A 5,410-nucleotide genomic window follows, 5' to 3' on the forward strand; every position below is an offset into this window, starting at 1 on the left:
TATCGCGCTAGCTTGTTCTGCCAAGAATGCAGTTTTCTTGACATGGTGCTTTCTTTTAACGGTGCACAAATCCTTGATAACCTTGGCATAAGCCGGCATTTGTTTGATCACATGCAACAATGGAAAGTTGATCTTCACTTGTGTTAAAAGGTCTAGGATTTCACCATGATTTTCCAGTACCTTTCCAGTGGATTTCAAAGCTTGAGGAAAGGGTGCCTTTACTGGAATGCTTATTGGAACATCATCATCTGGAGCGGGCATTGACGTACTCGTTGTCTTAGTTAACGGTGAAACCGTACTTTGACCACTTCGAGTAGTGATGGCATTAACCTCTTTGAAATTTGTATCTGCAGAGGAGGAGGTTTGTGCCATGTGTTGCCCTTTTTGATGGATTAGAGGTTGAGCGGGAAGTTTCCCATGCTCTTGAATCACCAAAGTAGTGTTTAGCTTTGTCATTTGGACTTTCATGTCTTTCATTTCCTCTATCATTTGTGTGAAACAAGCTTTGAGCTCTTGAGTTGAAACTATTTGAGTTTGTGCAAGCATTTGCAAAGTACTCTCAAGAGAATTGCTTGACTGCATGATATTTTGAGGAGCGTTGTATGATTTTGGTGGTTGCTGCTCAGGCCTCCATTGGCTCCCAGATGCTTGGTTCGAATCCTTCCAGCTGAAATTTGGATGGTTGCGCCAACCGGGATTGTAAGTGTTTGAGAAAGGGTTATAAGGTTTCTTGTAATCCCCTAAAGCATTGCATTGTTCCTCTTTTCCTCATCTTAACTCACTAAGAGTTGGGCACTCTTGCAATTGATGTTCTGTCCCTCCACAGATGAAGCATGGATCTCGTGTCTCTACCTTTGCAGCCATGTGGATTCCTCTACCTTCTTGAGATTTGAAGGCCTCGAATTGTTGTCTCAATGATTCAATTTGGCTTTTGACGTTGTCCTCTTCCTTCAATTGGTAGATTCCAGTTGATCATGGCTTGTCCATAATACTCGGTCCATTCCATGTGTAGGATTTTTCAGCGAGATCGTCGAGGTACTCGAAAGCTTCATCGGGATCTTTTTGAAGGAATTCGCCATTGCACATCATTTGTACGAATTGCCTTTGTCCGGTTGTGAGACCGTCATAGAAATAGCTGATCAGACGCCAGCTTTCGTATCCATGATGTGGGCATTGATTTATCAAATCTCTAAACCTTTCCCAGACCTGATGGAAAGTTTCATGGTGTTTTTGGATGAAGGTAGAGATTTGTCTCTTAAGGCTGCTAGTCTTATGGGGCGGGAAATATTTGGCAAAGAATGCTTTTGTCATTTCGTCCCATGTTCCGATAGATCTAGCCTTAAGGAATACAACCAGCTTTTTGCTTTGTCTTTGAGTGAGAAAGGAAAGAATTTCAATCTCACAATGTTGGTGACATCAGCTCGGTTGTTGAATGTAGCCACCACCTCTTCGAATTCCCGAATATGCACGTACAGACTCTCATTTTCCAACCCATGGAAGGTTGGTAAGAGGTTAATCATGCCGGGTTTGAAATCGAAATTTGGCATATTGTTGGGATACATTATGCACGAAGGTGTGGCTGTACGCGTAGGATGTAAATATTCCTGTAGCGTTCTTGGTTGGACTTCATCTTGATGAGCCATCGTGGGTGGTTCAGGAAGTCTCGGTGAATCAGGAGTGTTTGAACGAATGGAAGAAAACGACAAACTAGGAGAGTTTTATAAAGTTTCTACTTGTTGTCTCACAAATCTCCCTAGTGCTTCTCTGTTTCGTGGCATAAATATTTTTTAGTTTGTAAGTATTATAAGCGCAAATGTGTAATAATGTAATAAGTACACACCAAAATGTTCCCAGGCCAATTGGAAAGGCTGCCAAGGTACCACTTTAGGCCCAAGAGCTTTTCTAGAACTCCCCGAGGTTCTTAGAAAAGATTGGAGGGTAACGCTAACACATGCCTTATTTAAGAACCAATTTTTCTAAGACAGAACAAGTTTGGTTTTGACTAATTTCCACGATTACACAAATGTTCTCAATACTTTGTTTGATTTTTTTTTTTATGATTTAAAATTTTATGCTTTTTTTTTCGGACAAAAAAAACTAAATCTAGAAAATAAAATTCTAAACCTAAAAATAAGATTAAAAAAAATGAATAAATAAATAAATAAAAAAAATAAAAATTAATAAGGAAAAATAAAATAAAAGAGAAATTAAAAATTATACTACCCTTTTTTTTTTAAATAAAAAAGAAAAAAATTAATTTACTATGCAAACCTTTAATTGTAGAATTACCTCCCCGGCAACGGCGCCAAAAATTGATATTGCCCAATAAATTCCTAAGCAGTCGCAGTAGTAATCGGGCTATGTCGTATCCACTGAGAGGTAAAGTACAAAATTAAAAGAAAGATTAGTAAATTAAAAATAATAAACTTTGGAAAAATGTGAATTTGAAAAAGAATATAAACATTAAATGAATAAAATCGAGGGATTAGAATCAGAAAGAAAGTATGGAAGGCATAAGTTTAATTCATGCAAACATATATATATTTTAATAAAATTGATTCATTATACTCAACTATAATTCTACACCATTAATTATAGTTAGAAAATATATATAATAAAGCTCACCTTAAAATATGTTCTTTAATTAAATTATACTAACTTCTAATTTTAAAACCTATCATATTATATACTTTAGAGCGACAAAATACCATTGGCAGAATGCAGTAAAAAGCATATAATATAACAAATATTCTAAATTAAATTAAAAACCTAAATTACATAAGAAGAGCATGACTAGACTTATGTAAAAGATAATAATAAATTTAGAACAAAAATTAGAAGAAAATAAATTTAATTGTAACAAATATATAGAAATGAAGAACAAAATAAAGAATCAATATATTAAAAATATAATGTAACACATGAACTCCACTCTAGCCTTTCCACAAGAAAATTTAGCCTAAAATAGGAATTGTTTTCACTCACAAAAATGTAAAAGAAAAATATGAAAAATAAGTGTTTTTCTCTCCTATAATCTCTATTCTCCCTTACACAATCTGATGAGATTTTACCCCATTTGGTACTCTATTTATAGTGTAAATAGGACCCAAAAACGTGCAAAACCGTGTATAAAATAGTGGGATAGTAGCTTAAAAAGTTGATGAAAATGGGAGACACGGACTGGTCGTGGTCGGGTGCTGGGGAGCATGGGCTGACGAGTGGGACGCGTGGCGGGCTATGGTTTGCTGTTGGGCTGGAGGCGTCAGTCAAGGTCGGGCCGTGGGAGACAAAGCAGGCGCGTCAGGCGCGCGTGTCTGGTGGCAGTCCGTGCAGGTGCGGCGCCAGGTGGCGGCTCGTCAGGCTGATGGGACCCTCGGTGTCAGAACGTGTCAGCGTGGCAGGTCGTGTCAGAAGGAGTCAGTGGCGGCTGGCTGCGTTTAGGCTCCATTTTGGGCCTAGTTTTGGGCCATTTCATCTTCAAAAATGCAATTTTCTTCATGATTTCTTCAATTTTAATTCTTTCTTTCTCCTTTCTTTTTCTTTGTGTCAAAAATATATTTTATTTCCTGAAAATTAAACACAAATTAAATTAAAATATTTTAAAATATAAAATATATGACAATAAATCCATGAAAATATTAATTAAAACTTAATTAATTTTACACTTTAAGATTAATAAAATGATATTTTTGAGCACTAATCACTAGCATATTTGCACCTTTGTTCTCTCAGAAAATGTAGAAAATGCATTACCTCTACACCAAACAATAAAATTTAATGATAAGTGATTATAAACATATTTATATAGGGGCCCCAAAATTTTATTTTGACTTAGGCCCCACATGGCTTAGGACTGACCATAAGTATGTGACCAAATTATGTACCCCTTATCAAATTTCAATGCCATTGAGAATTAAAATTACATAACTTCATTGTTTTATCTTTTCATTTGCAAGTTAGAAAAATTTACCTAATTCCAGAAATAGCCCAACAATCTACCACAAACATTTTTTTCTCCCAATATCTTTTGGTGATATATTTACAGTGATGCCAACTTGGAGGTGTGCCTAAAGGGATATCAACTTTTATGGGAGAGAGGGAAGATACAAAGCCTTACTTGACCACTAGACCCACGTCCCCGAGTTGGTGGTGGTGTAGCTTAATAAAATACACTTTTAATTAATTTAATTAATTTTTACTAAAGCAAGAAACAAATACTTTTTCCAGTCTTCTATTGTGCAATGGGGGCTGAGACAAAAGAATAATCTGATGCTATTAGAAAATGAGGCTTTAACTTCGAAGTTTACTCATTATAATCCTTTATAATAACAAAAAATCAAAGTTAAATTGTTTACATGACTTTTCACATCAATTTTGGGTGTTCTGCTTCAAGGGAAATAAGCTACGACTTCAGTTTTTATAAAAAAAAAACTCACAAGTTAAAAGGACAAAGGTTGCGTTTGGTTCACTACTACAAAAATGTCATTTCGAGTCAGCCAACTATTGACTATATTTGGGCATTTGTGTTAGTTGAAAACTGACAAAAAAAAAATCATAAATGACATCATTATCTATTGAGTAGTGACACAAACTTAATTATTCGCGTCAATGCACCCCACTCACACAAATGTGTTTATTAAATATATATTATTTGGCCAAAGCCCATTTTATCTTTAACCAAATTTCCAACTTCCTGTCTCTTTTATCTTAGCCTCTCTTGTTTTTCTCTCTCACAACCTCTCTTTCTCCCACTCACAACTTCTCTCTCTCTTACTCATGGCGAGGTCTTGGAAACTAGGAAAACGACGTGAACTAAATGGCTTGGGGTCTTGGGAAAATGACTTGAATGGCGGACTTGGGGTCTTGGGAAAACGACGTGATTGGCATGGCTCAGGGGTCTTGGCGAACAATGCTAACAACAGGGGCTCAGAGGTCTTGGGAGAAAGATGTTAAATGTGGGGGCTTAAGGGTCTTGGCAAACGGGATTGGGTCTCAGGGGGATTCGAGGTCGGGCCTGTGGGTATTTCTCTATTTTGTATTTGAATTTTCTGGATATTTCTTTCTCTTTCTCTCTGTTTTGATGTTTGTAGGTGGTGGTGGTAGCAACAGGTTGGTGGTGAAGCTGAGTTTAGCATCCTTGTGGTCGTGGTTGCAGCAAAGGTATCAACAACCCTGGATTTGATATCAAGATTGAGTTTTGTTGTTTTGAGTTTGTCGTGTAATTTTCATATTTTCATATCTAGATTATGGGTTTATATTTTTTTATACATATATTTTGATTTGGTAAGTATATATCAGATCTGGGATTATGGGTCTAAGTATGTTTTTTGTTTTAGAGATGTAAGTTGTAACTACTCATCTTAATTGTCAAATTTTGTTGTTTTATTTCTGCGTTTGAGAGAGAATGAAC

General features: G+C 36.2%; 1 non-coding gene across 1 annotated transcript; it reads left to right on the forward strand.

Annotated features, from left to right (window-relative positions):
• Nucleotides 1–1,156: 1,156 nt before the first annotated feature.
• On the forward strand, nucleotides 1,157–1,263 carry LOC133802798 (small nucleolar RNA R71). Its single transcript, XR_009877544.1, has one exon. It is a non-coding gene; the product is annotated as a small nucleolar RNA R71 (small nucleolar RNA).
• The last annotated feature ends 4,147 nt before the right edge of the window (nucleotides 1,264–5,410 follow it).

This window comes from Humulus lupulus, chromosome 9, assembly GCF_963169125.1.
Source record: "Humulus lupulus chromosome 9, drHumLupu1.1, whole genome shotgun sequence".
NCBI lineage: Eukaryota > Viridiplantae > Streptophyta > Magnoliopsida > Rosales > Cannabaceae > Humulus > Humulus lupulus.